This window comes from Cebus imitator, unplaced genomic scaffold, assembly GCF_001604975.1.
Source record: "Cebus imitator isolate Cc_AM_T3 unplaced genomic scaffold, Cebus_imitator-1.0 Scaffold25, whole genome shotgun sequence".
Lineage (NCBI taxonomy): Eukaryota > Metazoa > Chordata > Mammalia > Primates > Cebidae > Cebus > Cebus imitator.
This window is the reverse complement of record NW_016107340.1, coordinates 8129113-8149488: the sequence shown is the minus strand read 5'-3', so window position 1 is coordinate 8149488 and position 20376 is coordinate 8129113. Positions and strand designations below refer to the sequence as shown.

Below are 20376 nucleotides of genomic sequence, written 5' to 3'. Positions count from 1 at the left end.
TTAAAAGTTAAGCAGATTTAAAATGATAAAATAAAACATGTTCATGACACTGAGAAACTATAGAAACATACAAGATAAAAATTATAACTTCCCACATGCCCTAATATTTTATTTCTGTTTCTTTAAAGCAACCACCATCAAAAATGTACTTGGTAAGCTGAGTGTGGTGGCACTCACCTGTAGTCTCAGTTACTCAGGGGGCTGAGGCGGGAGGATCCTGTGAGCCCAGGAGTTAGAGACCAGCCTAGGCAACATAGTGAGACCTCTCATCTCAAAATAATTATTTTTTCTTGGTAGTCCTTTAGTAATTATTTATACACATATGTTTTAAAATCCAGAAAACATTATTGAAAATTCATTAGTAAAGAAGTTAAGCTTAAAAAGGATAGTACCACCTGGCTTATGATTTTCTGATGCCTCTTGAAAGACTAATAACATGAGAAGAGAAGAATGTAAATAGGCTAAACTTGTAAGAATGAAGATAATGGAAGAGAAGAAAATAGCAGACAAAAGACATCAACAAAATATTAGCAGATGAAAAACAGATGGCCTAGTAATAGCCGACTAGGAGAGTACAGAAATCTACAACTTCAGCACTCACAACACAGGAAGCAGTAAAAGGAAGTCAGCTCTGTTGCAAATTCCTGAAACACTAAGGAATTAGAGGTGATTGTGCTGATGTCACTAAAACCAGGAAGATTGGCTGGAAGTGTGTCTGCTCTCCCTCTACTCACAGGTACAAGGAGTTGCCCTTGCCCATCTGTTAGAATACTGGAGATGAAACAGGGAGGCACTGGATTTGGGACATTAGCTGAAGACAGGGAAGGTTGTATCTGAAGAGAGAGACCTCAGCCCTGCTTATCACCTGGCTCACAGAATGTTAGCGACTAGGCTTAAACCACACCAAGAGATTGGAGAGTTTCTTTCTGGGGAGACTGACTAGGCCAAGAGAAAAGATACTGATATGTGTAGACTGACATTTGTGAAAGGGCTGAGTCCCAGTGGAGCAGCCTCTGATGAAGCCCAGCGCTTGGTAATTACCACCCAAGCATAAAGAGCTTTAAGTCAGCTGTGTAGTGCCTCATTCTCAAATGTAAATGGACAGCTATGGATCAGTAAATATTTCTAGAAAGCCTCTCACATAAAAAAGCAGAGACCAAACAAAGCAAAAGAAAAAACACAGAAAACAGACAAGCAGGAGACAAAAAAAAAAAAAAAAAAAAAAAAAAAAAAAAAAAAACAAAAAAAGAATACATAACAAATAATACAGTTAGGATCCTTCCAAACTAGAGACCAGCCTGGGCAACATAGTGAGACCTTTGCATTCACAAAGGGTAGGAATCTATGCAAATAGACCCTTTTGAAGCTAAGAAAGAACTTTTGGTTCTTAAAAATGTGATAGTAGAAATTTAAATGTCAATAAATAGATTAGCAAAATAATGTTTAGGAAATCACTCCTGAAAGGATAGGAAGGAAAAAAGAGATAAAAAGGTGAGAAGTATCAATAATAGGAGTTCCAGGAAGAGAAATATAAAAGAGAGGACAGAACATATTAAAGAAACAATAAAAGGCTGTTTCCAGAGCTGAAGGACCTGTTTTCTGGGTACAAGGAAACACCAAGTGTCCAGCACAAGGAATACAAAAAGACATATCCAAGGTGTATTCATGAAATTTCAGAATCCCTAAGTTGACATCATACAAATGTTTGAAGAAGAAAAATCATTATAATAAAATGATTATTCTAAGAATGATACCAGATTACTCAGTAGAAACACTGAAAGCTAGAAAACAATAAATAATGCCTTCAAAATCTAAGGGAAATTATTTCTACACATGCTGGAATTTTGTTACCCAGCCAAACTAGGAAGTGTTTTTAACATTCAAAGTCCTCAAAAAATGTATTTTGCTTGTACCCTTTCTCAAGAAATACACTGTATGCTACTCTAAAATGAAAGCGTACTAAAAAAAAAAAAAAAGAAATTATAAGGTGTGAACCCTGAATATCTGAGACAGGTCTCAGTGAAATTAGAAAATTTATTTTGCCAAGTTGAGGACACACCCCCATGACACAGCTTCAGGAGGTCCTGATGGCGTATGCCCAAGGTGGTCAGGGCACAGTTTGATTTTATACATTTTAGGGAGACACAAGACATCAATCAATATTTGTAAGATGTACATTGGTTCCATCCAGAAAGTCAGGAGAACTCAAGCAGGGAGGGGGCCTCCACGATACAGTGGAGGTGAGAGACAGTGAAAAAGATGTGACCTAACTGATTCCATTTTGCTTCTAACCTCCAAGCTGTCCTTGTTCATTCCTGAACTTTGGGAGGAACTTAGTTTATAGTTTTAGTTTTGAAATAAGGATGATAACAGTTCTTTCCTAAAACAAACTTCCTTACTGCATGTGGACTAGACAGCTCAAAACGACAATATTAGAAGTTATGGTAATTTTACTAAATAATTGAAGATGTAGCTATTTTCATTAAACCAATATCAATGTCTTATTTATTAAAAATTACACAGCAAAGATCATTCTGTTTTGGGCTGGGTTTATAGTTATGTAACCCCTATGCCAAATTTTGATACCTTATAGTATTTGCCAGAAGTAAGTATGAATAAACACAAACAAAATGTATGCTAGGCTAGGTGTAGTGGCTCACACTTGTAATCCCAGCACTTTGGGAGCCTGAGGCAGGTGGATCACCTGAGGTCAGGAGTTCAAGGCTAGTCTGGCCAACATGGGGAAACCCCGTGTCTACTAAAAATACAAAAATTAGCCAGGCATGGTGGCAGGCACCTTTAATCCCAGCTACTAGGGAGGCTAAGGCAGGAGAATAGCTTGAAACTGGGAGGCAGAGGTTGCAGTGAGCTGAGATTAAGCCATTACACTCCAGCCTGGGCGATAGAGCAAGACTCCATCTGAAAAAACAAAAAGTATACTGGCAATTCTTAAGATATTACTAATATTACTTTACCAGTAATTATAAAGCTAGCTTATTTGTTAAAGATTTTGCTTAAGTCACATACACTTGAAAAAGCATTTGACTAGTCTTTCCTTTTTTCTGATAAAATATTTGATTTAAGTGCTTTTATTTTTCTTTAAGCCCATTTATTAGAGCTCTTTTATATATTTTTGGTAGTGAAACATTATGTACACAACACATAAATAGATGTATTAGGCATACAGCTAGAAGTACATTTTTAGATTCCTAAGACCTCCTTTTTTGTTTTTTTCCTATCTTAGACTTGCAAACTCTTGATAACCTGTTTCATCACCCTGGCAGTTGTCAGCTAAATGGCCCTAAATCTTCAGATTGAAGGAAACAACCCTTATTGAAAAATCAGATAGCAAAATTTACATCTCAAAATATAGAGAGAAAAAGTCTAGTCATGCTGGAGGGAGATGATATATGGATATCAAACACAAAATTATACAAATCTACCATAGGATTGTATGAGGAGACAATTTTATTTAGATAGGGACTACTTATCTTTTAACTGCATCTGAGTTCTGGTCAGAGCCCACATTGTATCCTCGGTCTGCAAAAAGGGAGAATTACGAGTCTAGACCACATGATGCTTTTACAGTGCACTTTTTAAAAAGTTCTTTTTAAACAAAGACATTTCTGAGTGTCTGAACCACACTCTTCCTTAAAAACCTAAGAGTAGCCTCTGTTGCAATAGCTATTTTAGTCAAATCAAATAGCAAAATACACAAGCAAGCAGTTTAAGAGCTGAGATGATCTTGTCTGTTTATACTCTTGGGGTTCCATAAGGAAAAACATGTTTCTCCCCCAAAAGGAGTTTGGCACCTTCTCCGTTTTCTTTAAGGCTGTTATAAACTATTTTAGGTTTCTCAGGCAGCAGAGGGTGCAAGAGAAAGGAGAGACAGCAGAAGTAAATGAAGAAAACAGAATTCAGTCATCTGAGAAGAAAAAAACTTTTGCTCAGAAAAGAGAAGACAAGACAAGGTTCTAGGAGAAAAAAAAACCAACATGAAGGCCTTTTAAAACAAACACACACACACACACACACACACACACACACACACACACACACACACATTCTGGATGTTAGCTTTTAATTAAGCTGACTTTTCACCATTGAGCTCCCTTAACAAAATATTTTTAAATCTTATTACTGTATTTCAGCTAGAACAAATTGCTGCTATTTTAAAAGTACCAAGTATCAAACCAGAAAGGGCTTGATTTAGGAACCAAACCCAGGCTGTTGTGGTGGAAAAGAGCATGGCAGAATCCTTAACTATGGAACAGCAGCATGGGGTGACAGCCATTGCTCTTTCGGTTTGGCCTGTCTAGCAAAAAGGTGGCCTTATTATGTTAATAAAGGCCCTTAAGTAGTCAAAAATCAAGTCTTTCCTATGTTTTGCTGTTTGTTTTTCTCCCCATACCACACCACCTCTGTGTGTGTGTGTGTGTGTGCGTGTGCGTGTGTGTGTGTATGTGTGTGTGTTGTATGTGTGATTTGGCCACTTCAGAGGCCTTTTTCCTCAAAATTTGCAACTTTCCTTCCAATTTGATTAAGTCGGATAGAGTTGATCAAACCCAATGGGAAAAGACTGAAACAACAACAAAAACAGAAACAAACATCAACAACAAAAAAAAAACAGGCAGAACAAACAATGGCACAATTTATACAATTACTGAATGTTCTGATAAGGAGCATTAAAACCAGCTGGTTGTGAATCTTAACAGTAGCCAAGACAAACCCCAGTTCAGTTACTTATCTAGGAATGGGTCTCAGGCTGAAGACTGCTCTCTACCATCCTAGAAGCAGGAAAAATCTCATGTTCCTCTTCCCTGTTGGAGGACAGCTCAGACTTCATAAAATAGTTACCTGCCTTCCATTGTCTTGGAAGCAAGAAAAACCTACCTTCCATTGTTATGGAAGCAAGGAAAACCTGCCTTCCTTGTGTCGGAAGCAAGGAAACTTCCAAAAAGAAAAAGGAGTTGTATGGCAATATAAACTTTAGATCTTGACCAAATTTTGGGACATCAGGGATTCTCTGGAGGGGGTGCTTCCAGGCTTCAGGAAATTGTCCTATTGGTTTGAGCCATAAAGATACCTCAAGCTGGTACCAAACATCAATAGGAGATTTGTCAAAGGTTAGAGGCATCTCCACTCAGAATCCCTTTGTGGTTACCAAAATGTGAACCCTGAATATCTGAGACAGGTTTCATTTAATTTAGAAAGTTTATTTTGCTAAGGTTGAGGATGTGCACCCATGACAGCCTCAGGAAGTCCTGACATGTTCCCAAGGTGATCTGGGCACAGTGTGGTTTTATGCACATTTTATGGAGACATGAGACATCAATAGATATATGTAAGGCGTACATGGATTCCATCCAGAAAGGTGGGACAACTCAAGCAGAGAGTGGGCTTCAGGTCACAGGTAGGTGGGAGACAAATGATTGCATTCTTTTGAGTTCCGATTAGCCTTTCCAAGGATAGCAATCAGCCATGCATTTATCCCAGTGAGGGGAGGGATGACTTTGAATAGAATGGGAGGCAGCTTTGCCTTAAGCAGTTCCCAGCTTGACTTTTCCCTTTAGCTTAGTGATTTTGGGGTCATGAGATTTATTTTCCTTTCACATTTCTCCCCTTTTCATTTCTAAAATTTTTGGAGAAAGCATTTTATAGGAAAATGAGCCTCTGGTCTCAGGTTTATCTGATCTCTCATGAGTGGGATGGTTTATTCCTATACAGGTAGGTCCCAAGTTATTAGGAAAGCTCAGTTTTAGCAGGTTGAGAAGTCTCATGTTCTATGAAGAGAAAATAGGGGGAGGAAAGGAGAGAAACAATAACAAACAAAAGAACAATTCTGGAAAATCGATATAAGCTACATTACTCTGAAGTCCATACAACAGCAGGCAGGTATGAAAGTGGCCTATGTGTGTAAATAGGTTGCTGTTATTTCCTTCTGATGTTTAAGTTGTCTAAATTCAGTTAGCAGGGCTTTAAGATAGCACAGCTTTCTTAAACTGCAACATACAACTATATGGACTTCAGAGTAATATGGTCTATAGTTTTTAGTGATTTCAAATTAGGAAAAATGGGGGGGTGGCAGGGAAAAAAAGAAGAAAAAAATTGAAAACATTATTTTGGATACTTGTAGCCAGGAAAAATTAGAATTCAGTTCAGACTATAGAAAATAATAAAAACCAAAAACATTAGACAAGACTGGAATCTAATATCAGGTGTACTATAGTTTTTGAAACATAATTTTTCTCTCTCCAGTTTCCTATTTTTACTAAAGACAAATCATGGTAGGACTGATTTGCTTTATTATACTTGGCCAGATTATTTGTATACAGTACAGCAAGAATAATTATTTTCACATAGGCTTTTAAAACTGTCTTTGATGGAACTTTGTTCCACAGAAGGAATCTCAGATAAGATTTTTTTAAAGCTGACCCCAGCCATGGATTTGTACCATCAAATACCTATGAGTTGGATGAATTACTCTCCTTTTGAGGTTCCAAGATATTAATAGGTTGGGGCTCCTGGGCCTATCAGAAAGTGACATTCTTTACTTACCATGGGTCAGGAACCCTGTACAGGAGCTGCATAGATAAGGTAAGAGGCCAGTTTTCCCAAGGGGCATTTATTGGCTTTCTAAGCCATCTTCTGTTCCTCAAAGGAAAGCACATCATCCCAGTCAAAGCCTTGGTAAAATAACCAGTTTCTCAAATTATGTCCTGTCACAAATGAAAAAATTCTTATTAACTTATGCAAATACCTATATTGCTATAAGGTAAGAATACTCATAGTTTCTTAAATCTGGAGAAATCAGGTAGAGAGAAACAAATATGCTCCAAATTTTGTTCGTAGGAGTATACTTAATTGTTAAAAGCTGTCAATAGCTTAAAAGAAAAGTTTTCTTGACTCTGAAAAACAAAACAAAGGATCAGCAATGCTTTAGGCAGAAAGTCAAAAAGATCACTTCAGTCTTCTATTAGTTTACTCCATGCAGTTAATACTTATTCTGCTTGATATTCATGACATTTCAACTCTCCATGAGTCCTGAAAATTTTATATTCATTCTGATGTCACAGTCTCCAAAGTTATCAGACACCCTCATTGAAGAGCACCTGTTAGAGTTTTATAGTTGATTATAAAACTACCTTCTAAAGGGGACCAAAATAAGACAACAATTGTCCCTGGATGACAAGAAGTTTTAGGGCAGCTATAGGCAAAGACGCAATTGACAGGGAAATTTGTTACCTATGTGGCACACAATAATTTATCGTAACAATTATAATTATTACTGAAAATGTACAATAAGTCATATCAGAATGATAGGAGTTTCCCATAGTTTTGGAACACATACCAATAACATGTTTATACAAATGCAGCCCAAAGAAAACCAAACGCCATTTCATATTTGGAAATGCTTCCTATATAATTTTTATATTAAATGAGTCAAATATGTCAATTTTGGACTTTAGGAAACCTAATATCTTAAAGGATTAATTAGGTCAGAAAAAGACATAATTTATAACTTGATTTTGGAAACTTTGTCAAATATCAAAGGTTAAGACACTTGATAGCACAAAATTGGATCACAGGTCATTTTAAAATAAGTCATCCACTTAAAGTGATAACTCAAGGATTTCAATAAAAGGTAAAAACCTTCTCTTTTTCAGAGAGGAAACTTAATTTTCCAAATAATAAGCCCCAATAAAAACAACATGAAGCCAATTAAAATTCTTTCTCAAAATTTTATAAACAATCTATAAAATTATAATCTTGACCATAAGATATAATTTCCATAAGCCTTTTTTTAACTGTTTTAAGCTATTTTAAGTGTTAGTTAATGCTTCAAGAAAACCTTGCTAATCTGATACAGGTGCCCATATTCTGGTCTTGCATTAGTGTGCCTGTAACATTAATGCTTAATTTATTGAGAAACTGAACTTATTTCATCTCTCAACATCAGGCCTTACAATCTCACATACCCACCTCTTCCACAATAGTCCCTGGGCCTTGAGGAATTGAATAGCTTTAATTTCTGGCCCTGTGTCTCTGAAATGCAGTTTATTTTGATTGGCATCTTCTAGTGTGCCTAGAGATGAGGCTTTTATTGCTTTTGGTTTTTAAAATTTAGTAGAACTTCGTGTCCTTTTTAGACCCAGGAGTCAAAACCCTGTAACTCAATATCACAAGGACTTTAAAAGCACATAAAGAAAGATACATGGATGTAATAACCTTAATTAAAAAATAATTCTTTTAAATCTTAGTTTTTTTCAAAGCAACCCAAAACTTAATAATAATGGCATAGGAATAATTTTGATAAAACATAAATTCTGTTAGGCCAGTTACCAAAAAGCAAAAGAAAGACCTTCTGCAGTGTACAGAATGTATTACGTTGGAAGAAATAATTTCCTTTAGACTTTTAAATAAACATTGTTAGCATCAGACCATAACAAACAGAACTTGAAGGGGAAAAAACCTTATATGAGCTGAAAATGAGTTGATGGAGAGTGTTACTATTTTGTGGTCTTTTTTTTTTTTTTTTTGGAGATAGAGTTCTGCTCTTGTTGCCCAGGCTGGATGCAATGGCGCTCACTGCAGTCTCTGCCTCCTGGGTTCAAGTGAATCTCCTGCTTCAGCCTCCTGAGTAGCTGGGATTACAGGCATGTGACACCAAGCCCAGCTAACTTTGTATTTTTAGTACAGACAGAGTTTCTCCATGTTGGTCAGGCTTGTCTTGAACTCCCAACCTCAGGTGATCCTTCTGCCTTGGCCTCCCAAAGTGCTGGAATTACAGATGTGAGTTACCACACCCAGCCTTTTTGTGGGTTTTAAAAGGGGAGAGAAAACTGAAAATGGTGAGATGCAATAGAAGTTGAACTTTGGGTTAAATAATTAAAATGTTGGATAATTTATTTAGAGTAAATCAATCCCTTAAGAAAATTTTATTGTTCTAATCAATTTCTTAGTGTATTAGTGTTCTTTTACATCAAACCCAATCTCTAGAAAGACCAGAATAATTTCCCTTTAATTGTAGACAACTTCATCATATGAAAAATTTTAATGTTTTTTTTAAAAATAAATCATCTTATTGGATTTATACTCTATACACTTTTTAATAGTCCTTTTATTGGACTTATTCAGACCATTCATGACATGCTCAGACTTTCTGGTTTGTCCTGAACATCCCTCTTTCATAAACAACTAGTCATTTTATTCCAGGACTAAATTTACCACATAAGATTCCTTCTCATTTAAAATTATTTCTCTTTAAGCTTTCTAATAAAAAAATACCTCTTTATTTCTGTAACATTTTTTTACATCTGTCATATTTTCTAGTTCCTTTTATCGTGTTTTATATATGACATTTAAATAAGCTTTGAATTAGAAAAAAATTGTTCACCTCTGTAAAAAGGACATTTTTTTTGAAAGGATTTTTTTCTACAGTATATTTTTATTGGAAAATACCAAAATAATGAAATATCTATTAATTAATCTTATATAACTTTAGATTCTAAATTATGACATTTGTCTACAAGTATTTATCCCATTACATTTTCCTCATTATTTTAATTCTTTACCTAAGTTATTTATGAAAATTATGATAGCCATCATTTAAAGTTATGAAACTCACCGTTACAAAATTTGGAGACAGTGAAAAAGGTATGACCTAACTGACTCCATCTTGGTTCTAATTTCCAAGCTGTCCTTGTTCATTCCTGGACTTTGAGAGAAACTTGGTTTATAGTTTAGCTTTGAAACAAAGATGATCACAGTCCTTTCCCAAAACAAACCTCCTTACTGCCTGTGGACTAGACTGCCTAAAGCCACAAGATTAGAAGTTACAGTAATTTTACTTAATAACTCAAGATGTAGCTCTTTGCATTAAACCAATATCAATGTCTTATTTATTAAAATTATATAAGCATTCTGTTTTGGACTGGGTTTATAGTTTTGTAATCTTGATGCCAATTTTGACATCCTATAGTATTTGACAGGGATAAGTATGAAATTGCTTTATCAATAAATACAAACAAAAATGTATGCTGGCAATTCTTAAGACATTTCTAATATTACTTTACCAATAATTCTAAAACTAGCTTATTAAAGATTTTACTTAAGTCATGTGCACTTGAAAAGGTATTTGACTAGTCTTTCCTCTTTTTCTGATATAAGTATGAAATTGTTTGATCAATAAATGTAAACAAAAATGTATGCTGGTAATTCTTAACACATTTCTAATATTACATTACTAGTAATTTTAAAGCTAGCTTATTTATTAAGACTTTACTTAAGTCATATATACTTGAAAAAGCATTTGACTAGTCTTTCCTTTTTTGCTGATAAAGCATTTGATTTAAGCACTCATTCTTTAAGCCCATCATTAGAGCTCTTTTATATATTTTTGCCTATTTCTCTAATTTATATTTTTGAAAATTTCTAAAGTTAACATTTAAAAATTATAAATTTGTAAAATTAAAATTTTCATGAATGTTATCAGTATTTAAATTTAGTATTTTACATTAACATGTTTAAGGCAACCACTAGTAAACAGGAGAGGGATGGTAGCCCACAGAATTGAGGATGAGATACTCTTATAACTGTACTATATTTAGTTCTGAACTTCCTGATGACCAGATGAAAGGGATGTTTAATGGGTCAAAATAATTCTCATTGTTGATAAGTAGACGTATATATTTTTAAATATTCGAAAAAAAATTCTGACATTAAATTCAAGGAAGAAATTAACATGCAAATTAGTAATTCCAGGATAGATAATAGACATTATCTTAAACTTCCATTTTACAGGAGACTGAACGATATTCTTGATGTAGCTGTTACTTAAATGGATCCTGCATAAAATCGTAACTTGGTACTTTAATTTGGTGAAGGCTTTTCTATAGGATGGCTAGTTGATTCAGAGACCTCTCAATTTTTACATGGGTTACAGTTCCAAAAGTTGCTTTTAAGTCTAAAATGACCAAGAGGATTTTAATCTTGTGTTCTCTATTACATTTCCACTAAATAGAATCTTTGAAGATACTCTGAGAATTTCAAAACAGAATTTCAAAGTATCTTTTGAAAGCATGTTCTTTTGCTTTTTGGTTTATGGCTGAATAGGTAATATTTTCCCACAATGGTTAGTTTTTGTCTGTATTGAAGGAATTGGAGGCAAGTAAGTACATTTCCTTGATGATCTCCTCAAATGCTGTGAAGGATTCCTTAGCAGGCACTGTTCCCTCTATGTGCAGATTCACAGTGGCTTTGAATAGAAGGAAAACATTTGCATCAGCAGTACTTGCACATCTGCTTCTTTAAATTTTTGAATAATACCCTACCATTACGCTGAGTTATCAATGAGTTAATAGGCATTTGAATCTATGCTTTTTCTTTAGGAATACATTCAAACATTTTTGTACTTCTCTCAGTTATACGCAGCCTTGTCTACTCTCTAAGCACTGAGTATATCTTAGTAAGTTTACCTGGTCTCTAGTTTTCAGCCTCTGCTTATCTTCTCAGCAAACTAAAAAAAAAAAAAAAAGTTCATTTCATTTCTCATTTTCCTTCCCTTTTGCCAGTTGTTGCTTCTTTATTCACTCTTTGTTAAATAATTCATTCCATCTACATCTGTAGTATCCTTTACTTTCTCAATGCTTCCAAGTTTAAAAACATCTCTACTTTTGTTTTCATTTCTAAGCCTATGCTTCTCCTTAACTGTTTTTTTCAACTCTCTTAATAACTCTGCACTTTTCTGTCAAGATGGCCAGTGATATTCACAAAACAATATTAAGTACAAATGCATTGAACACAGCAGCAACATGAGGGATGATGGGTAGATGAGGTGGCAGTGCCTGCCTGACTGTTTTCACCATATGTTGGTGAGGAGCTGAGTTGACACACTGGACCTGGAAAATAGCTATGTTCATGTCTATGAGCTTCTATAGGGTGAATTTTTAAAAAGGATTACCTTTATGTGATACAAATAGCTTACTTGCTCATGGTCTGACTTGATATAGAGAAAGAATATTGAGAGGAGGAAAAAAACATGCACAGACTCAAAGTGCTTTTTCTATTCTTTCACTCAACAACAATCAACACAGCCTTCTGTGACCAAATGCATGGGGATTTACTTTCTACCAACAAGCAAGCAATTGATTCTGCAGCAGATCTAGCTGGGTGTATTCCAATTCAATTTCAACACTGTCTACTTGGAAATAGAGTCATATCCCATAGGATGAGGACTCAGTCCCCAAGATTGCCCCTGACCCTAGATGCCAGTGGCAAGCCCCAGGTTGTTTTACCAGTGCATCTGACTGACTGGCTATAAATTGGGGATTCCACAACCTTCTCTTTGAGTTCGATAAATTTGCTAGAGCAGCTCACAGAACTCAGGGAAACACATTTACTGTTAATTGTACAGGATATTACTAAGGATGCAGATGAAGAGATGCATGCGGTGAGATATGGAGGAAGGGGTGTGGAACTTCCATGCCTTCACCCGGCACATCACCCTCTAGGAACTGCCAGGTGTTCAGCTATTCAGAAGCAATTCAAATCCTGTCATTTTGGGTTTTTATGGAGGCTCCATTATATAGACATGATTGATTAAACCATTGGCCAAAGGTTAATCACCATTGGTGATCAACTTAACCTTCAGCCACCCTTTCCTCCCCAGAAGTTGGGGGATGGGGCTTAAAGTTCTAAACCTCTAATCCTGCCTTGGGCTTTTACATGGTCAGCCCCTCTCCTGAATCTACCTAGGGGCCTCTAGCCACCAGTCAACTATACAAAAAGACATCATTTTAGAGTTTCTAAAAGTTTTAAGATTTGTATGCCAGGAAACAGGGTCAAAGACCAAATATATATTTCATAATTTCATAAATATAAAGACTATCTCCCAGAATAAGATTCAGCTAGCACGTTCTTTAATGGGAACTGGATGACAGTCAGTTAAAGGTTGTTGACAACCTGAAATGCTGATATTCTGTGCTGAGTAAAGAGAGACCCATATGTTTTAGACAAGCAGGTGGCACAGTTAATATTCTGTGAAGAAAATTGAGAATCTTTGACTTGTGTTTACACAGAGTTCCATTCTGTGAAAATGGTTCATAACACAAAGCCAAAATTTTTTTCAGAAAATAATTTTGAATCTTACAGAAATACCAGAAGTGTCTACCATGAATCATGAAAGAGACAATTAGGGTCTGGTAAAATTTCAGGACAAATGCTACTGTCCAGTCCTGAATCTAGCAGGCAGTGCAGCTGGGATGAGTTCATGGAGCTGACTCCAGGATTTTACCGTCTGAAATATATCACTTCCCTGATCATCTTAATGTTTGCTGGTTCAGTTCCCTGACTTAAAAAAATCTGTATAATTTAGAAATTCATAATGCTGTTTCTGTATCTTTTTTCTCTTCATTTGCTTCGCCTTTCACAAACTTCTCCCTATCTTTCACAGAGATAATCTCAGACCTAGGTGTCATTACAACAAGAAAGGAAGTGTTTCCAGATGGAGTTCCTACATCTATTGTATAATGTCTGGCCTCCCCAGTGCTGTTCAGGAGCACCATGGGCCATGATTGGGTAAAGACATCCCTGCTGCTTCCCAACCTGCTGTGTAAATGTGTATATTGGAGAAGCGGTTCAATTATAAGTCAGTGCCTGCAGTTTGGAGCATCTGCTACTTGGGAACATGTCTAAAAGCCCAGTGGAGTATAGGGGTTCATGTGGGGACTAGTGCTTCTGATCTGGACCATATTTTCAGCTGTTCTCATGATGACTGCCCGATTACTGCGTCTCACTGAGTGGATGCACCTGCCCACCCCTATGCTCCTGCTCAAGCCTCCAGAATTGATTTGAGTGCATCTCTCCAGACACGTGTTTTAAACGTCAGAACACTTGAAACACACTCTCCAGATGTGGTAGATACCCACTTCCCTGTTTTTCTGTGATCCCATTAACAGACTAACAGAATTTTATTCATAAAGGTATGAATTCATGTATAACAAGAATATTTTCTTAGTCTTTCATGTTCCTTCATTTTTCAAAGGAGGAAAACATTTTTAAAAAAGGGTTTGTATAGTGGGTTTTCTCATATGTAAGCATGGTGTTAAATGGTTATGAGGGAAATCAAAATTGGAGAGTCTAATAGAGGGATACATTGCTGTGGATAGGACAGAGATAAGAGTGAGAGAGAGTGGCTTGACAGGGCTGGTTAGAGGAAATGTGAGAACTGTGTCCGGGAGAGAAACACATCCACTGGAAGATCTTGTGAAGCTTCTGCTGTGCAGTGGCCCCACACCCTCTATTGCAACTTCTAGTCAAATTCAAATGTCTTTCTGTGGTTTTGGAGTTGGATTTATTCTTGAGGATCTGTAAGGGAGGGCAGATTCTTCTCCTTTATACTCAGAGTAAGTGCCGCATGCACCCAATCCTGTTGAAGCCAGATTGTACATTGTGTGAGCCGCTCCCTCAACACACCTGTCCGTCCCATGCTCACTTTGTTCTAGCTTCGCTGGTTTCCTTGATGGCCTTTCAGCATACCAGGCACGCTTTTCCTTAAGGCCTCTGCACTTGGTGTTTGCTCTACCTGGAATGCTTTTGAAGGACAACAGATTATGGCCCCCCCAAAACCTGCCATACCACACGGGGATGACTTCAAGCCAAAGATACTTGAAGAACAGCAGATACAAGAAGGACATTCTAATCTTCTCTTTTTCTCGCTGAAGGCAGGAGATTAAAAACTCCCAAGTGAAAGCTGCCTTCCCTATGCCAGGAAAAAAGAAACATTCTTTGATGGGGAGTCATAGTGGAGAGAATTCTGTACAAGCAGACTTTGTTAAAATAAATCTTGCCTTCCTTCAGTCCCGCCGTAGTTCAGTTACTTTTCCACAATTGTGTCTCTTTGTTCAACCTTATACAAAATCGTGTAGGTTCTTTTTGTTTGTTTGCTCTGAAATAGGGTCTCACTTTGTCCCCCAGGCTGGAGTGCAGTAGTGTGATTACGGCTCACTGCAACCTCAAACTCCTGGGCTCAAGCAATCCTCCAAACAGCTTCCGAAATAGCTGGGACCACAGGCTTGCACCGCCACATCAGGCTAATTAACAACTTTTTTTGGTAGAATCAGAGCCTCATCGTGTTGCCCAGGCTGATCTCAAACTCCTGGGCTCAAGTTTTCTTCCCGCCTTGGTCTCCTAAAGTGCTGGGAATACAGATGTGAGCCATCGTGCCTGGCTTGCATGGAGGTTTTGGCATGTCTTTGAATCTTACTTTTCTTATGAGGGCTCCCATATCCTGTAAAACTTACATTAAATCAATTTTAAAACTTTTCTCCTGTTAGTCTATCATGTATCAATTTAATCCCCAGATCCAGCCAGGACCCTACGAGTGGACAGAGAGAGTTTTGACTCCATTATACTATTCTCTCAGATATTCACATGAATTTCTTCTTCACCTCCTTCAAGTCTTTACTCAAATGTCACCTGATGAGGACTGACTTAGCCATTCTGTTAAAAATTGCATCTTTCCCAACTCACCCAAGTAAATTATTTATTTATTTTTTCTGATTTCTCCATCAGAATTAGGAGGGCAAGGTGTCCCTCTACCCCTGACCCCTGGTTTATTCACTGCCTTATCCTCTGTGCCTAGAACAGCACTAGACACATAGAATTTGCTCAGCAAATTGTTTGTGGATTGACTGAATAAGTGCTGTCTGAATGGGCCCAGTCACTTCCAGCTACTAAAATAACAAATAAGTGATTCTCAAAGGATAATATTAGAATATTTCTAGCTGTATAGACCAGTAAGCCTGAGTAGGAAGACTGAAAATAAGCATTCATTGAAATCTTTCCTGGAAACATTGATATTCTTTAATCCAAATAATTATGTGTACTTGTTCAATAAATCACAAAACAAATATGTATTAGAAAAAACAGATTACCCTTGGAATATTTATGTTTCAAAAGTTCCTTCTTTCAATTTTCTCTGCCTGTTCTAGAGAAATGCAAATTATACATGGCACTAATCTCCCTTTCTTTGGAACACATTTCCTTGATCTTGCAGTCATGTCAAATATGAAGAATAAAATACTGCTAAATACAAGATTACTTGCTGGCTTAAGTAGTGAATAAGAGCTGTTTTTCTCTGTGTTTGTAGTTCTGGCAAATTATCCAGAAGATTAATCTTTGAAAGACTTTGTATTATAACTGTAGAAAACATTATTTTAAAGCAATAATCTAATGGAAGTATTTCTCCTTCAAACAATTCAAGAGATTTTGATGGAAATATAAGATGAATACAAATCTCTACCCTATATAGAGTGTGTATTTTGGCCTATTAGGTCAATGATGTAAGCCACTGCAGGAAACCAATACAGTTGCCCCAGTGCCTGGAGCAAAGGTATTGTCTTTGCTCCAGAGGCAGTATTGTCACCACTTGCTTCCATTCCCCCTCCATGAGCAAAACCCTGCTGCTCGATTCTCAAAGCACAATATTAGACTCTTTCTAGCTACATAGACCAGTAGGTATAAACAGGGAGACTGAAAATAAACATTCACTGAAATTCTTCAGAGCAGCTTCTGCCAGTTCTTGTTCTAGATCATATAGAAAATATGAGCTCTCAGTCAACAGTGACCAACAGTGATTTTAAAAGAAAATACCTGCTTTGAAATTGATTATTTCAGACAGATTTCTTTAAGTCAGAGGAAAAAAACAAATGTATGCTGGCCCAAACTCTACTTCCATGATCTCTGTGAAATCTGCCACTTGGTTTTTAGAATAAGAAACTTCTCTGCTTTCTGTCTAGGCTACCAGATTCTTTTCTTAAAGAAAAGCCCCCCTTTGTTAGATGCTTAAGCTTTCAGCTTCTACTCTATATCATGAACATAAATTATCATTCAAATAGGGGCATGTTTGAGAATAGAAGGGGTAACTATTAAAAATAATGGCCAGAAAAATGTTATAAACTACTATTGTGTGAGGCAAACAAAGTTGTTTGGTCTCTAACTATTAAGAAGGAGAATGAAATTACGGAGGCCATATAATGTGCTAAGTGATTTATATATATTACCTCAATTTCAAAACCATCCTCTGATGTTGAGGCTAGGGCACACTTTCAGTCATGAATCTGAGGCTCTGTGACATTAACTGAAGGAGTCAACACGTCATAGTCTAAAAGGAATTTTAGGAACTCAGCTCAGGACACTGTACAATAAGGACTATTGATTTAGCTGTCTGGAGGAAATGCATTAGATACACATTTTGGCTGAAAGCCAAATGTTAAAATCAATAATTGCCAAGTCAGATATCACTAGAATAGAAAGAACTGTGGGGAGACAAGATTAAATTTGAAAACTTACTAAACATTTTACAAGTCAAAATGGGGAAGTTTGACAATATAGTGAAGGAAAAATAATTTCCCAGCACCATCCACTGGTGGATTATTCCTGTGGTCTCTGTACTGCGTGTCTGTAGTCCTGCAGACATGCCTACCTTAACTAGACTAACGTTTAGCACACAGTGGCAGGAACTGGGATTCACTGCTCAGCAAGTACCCCAAATCCCGGATCTTCTGCTACTGAAAATGTTTGCCAGTCTAAAGCAATTATTTGACAAGTGTTTGTTTCTTAGTCTTGAAACAGACAACACAGATGAAGACTATAAGGAATTGACTTCTTAAATTTGAATTTTGATTATGGAAGCAAAATGCACATTGAGATTCTCTGTTTTCTCTAACACTGTCTTTTTTCTTCCTATTTGCTATTTATTTATTCAGTCAGTATTTGTTTGTTTATTTATTATAATTTCAACTTTTAGATTCAGAGGGTAGATGTGCAGGTTTGGGTATACTGTGCAATGCTGAGGTTTGGGGTACAAATGATTCCATTATTCAGGTAGTGAGCATAGTATGCAACAGGTCATTTTTCAGTTCTTTTCTTGCCTTCTCTCTCCCCCTGCTAGTAGTCTCCAGTGTGTATTGTTCTCATCTTTATGTCCCTGTGTACCCAGTGTTTAGTTTCTACTTATAAGTGAGAACTTGCAGTATTTGGTTTTCTGTTCCTCCATTAACTCACCTGGGACACTGGCCTCCAGCTGCATCCATATTGCAAAGGATATGATTTTCTTCTTTTTTATGGCTGCATAATATTCCGTCCTGTATATGTATCCCATTTTGTTTATCCAATCCACTGTTGATGATCATCTAGGTTGTCAATATTTATTGAGCACCTTTTTAATGTCTTTGCCAGCATTTCAGGAAATGGAGATACAACAGTGAACAGAAGACAGAAGTCTCTCCCTTCATGGAGTTTACATTCTGGGCCTTAAAGATATAGACAATAAACAAGACTATAAATTAAATATATAGCATATAAATAGTTTTAAGTGCTATAGAGAAGAATAAAGCAGGGAAGGGGGATATGAGGAATTCTCTATTGTGATTGGATCAAAGATGATTTCTCATGATATTGTTTTTGGAGTATTTATTCCCCATGGAACTTTTTGGGGACAGATTTAACATTTAACTTTTGGTTCTTCATAACAAGATGTGAAAAGTTCCAATTTAGGATTTTTTTTTCTTGAAAATCTCATTGTCTAAATGGAATTAAATAACTGAAAATTAATTATAGTTCTTTAAGGTTATTTTGTTTAATGTTTTGTGTTCCAGTATGTAAGATGATTCTAGGAAGACCTGACTTATTTAATATTTTCTGCCTTATATTATTTAAAATTTTATAAATATTCATTGGCAGAATAATGATGTGGCATTTTAACAGCTTTCATAATAAATTTATTATTTCATCATTTTCCTCTTGCAATATTAAATATTCATTTACACTTCACCTGACTGATAGAATTTCAACATAGAAAGCATATAAAGAGGGGCCGGGAATGGTGGCTCACTCTTACAATTCCAGCACTTTGGGAGGCCAAGGCGGGCTGATCCCTTACAAGGTCAGGAGTTCAAGACCAGCCTGAACAACATAGGGAAACCCCATCTCTACTAAAAATACAAAAAAGTATCCAGGTATGGTGGCAAGCGCCTATAATCTCAGCTACTTGGGAGGCTGAGGCAGGAGAATCACTTGAACCCAGAAGACAGAGGTTGCAGTGAGCTGACATCGCGTCACTGCACTCCAACCTAGGTGACAGTGTGAGACTCCATCTCAAAAAAAAAAAAAAAGAAAGAAAGAAAGCACATAAAGAGATTGTCACTCTTTACCCCTAGATTGCATATAAGAATTTTAAATTGCGTATTCGGGTACAAACAATAAATTCTGATGATGCTCCGTGTTTGTGCTGCTCACATTGATACCCTGATTGGATATGAAGGAGACATTCATGATCATGTGATCATTTGTCACATACATGTTCAGGGATGCGAGCAATGACATTGATTTGGTTGTTTGTCTATCTCACTATTTAACCTTCCCAAAGATAAGTCTAAAGCTACAGTTTAACAGTAGATTTTTGCTAGATACTGAGACTGAGGCAGAATTCTTGGCCACCCCTCCTGTCTCAAATTCAGTTATCCCTTGGAAGGAGCACAAAGTGTCACTCATTGGAGTGGCAGGCTCCCAACCTTCTTCCTGTCTGGTGACCAAAGTACTGAACATGGCATCTGAAAGGATTATAACAAGGTTCATTCTGATTCTAGTCATTATTAATTGATTGATTGGATTTTCACTCTTATTTGCTTGTTAGGTTTCCTCAGAATCTGTCTTCCTGGGCATTAGACATAATCAACAGATGAGGGCTTCTTGGCTTAATTGATCTTATGACTTCCCTTAGGAGGGATGAGAACTTGAGTGAGGTTCTAGCAAGTGGCTCCCAGGCTTCAAAAGTATTTACCCTCATGCTGCAGCTATAGCATCATTAGCTATGACTATTGCTGAAGCTTGAATTCAAATAAAAGGCAATTAGATGTTAATTCCAGTACTCAACTCACACACAACTGAAACTTAATGATCTGGCAATTTGAAATTGAATATGAGAAAGGAATTCCTTTTGCTTTTTTGATCCTCTGATTTTATTGTCTGCCACAAAAGAAAAGCAAATAATACACAGCATCAGTGCAAAGCATGAAAAAGGAGGTAGGGAGTGGGGAGTGGTGGCTTAACGCCTGTAATCCTAACACTTTGGGAGGCTGAAGCATGTGGATCTCGAGGTCAGGAGTTTAAGACCAGCCTGACCAACATTGTGAAATCTCCTCTCTACTAAAAATACAAAAAAAAAAAAAAATGATATGGGTGTGGTGACATGTGCCTGTAATACCAGTTACTCAGGAGGCTGAGGCAGGAGAATCACTTGGACTGGTAGGCGGAAGTTACAGTGAGCTGACATGGCACCACTGCACTCCAGCCTGGGTGACAGAGCGAGACTCC

The 20376-nt window shown here is 36.7% G+C and overlaps 1 protein-coding gene across 1 annotated transcript in view; it reads left to right on the top strand.

The window, feature by feature from the left end:
- Positions 1-20376, top strand: part of ST8SIA1 (ST8 alpha-N-acetyl-neuraminide alpha-2,8-sialyltransferase 1) — a 140393-nt gene that overhangs the window by 23670 nt on the left and 96347 nt on the right. The gene's annotated exons all lie outside the window — the stretch shown is intronic.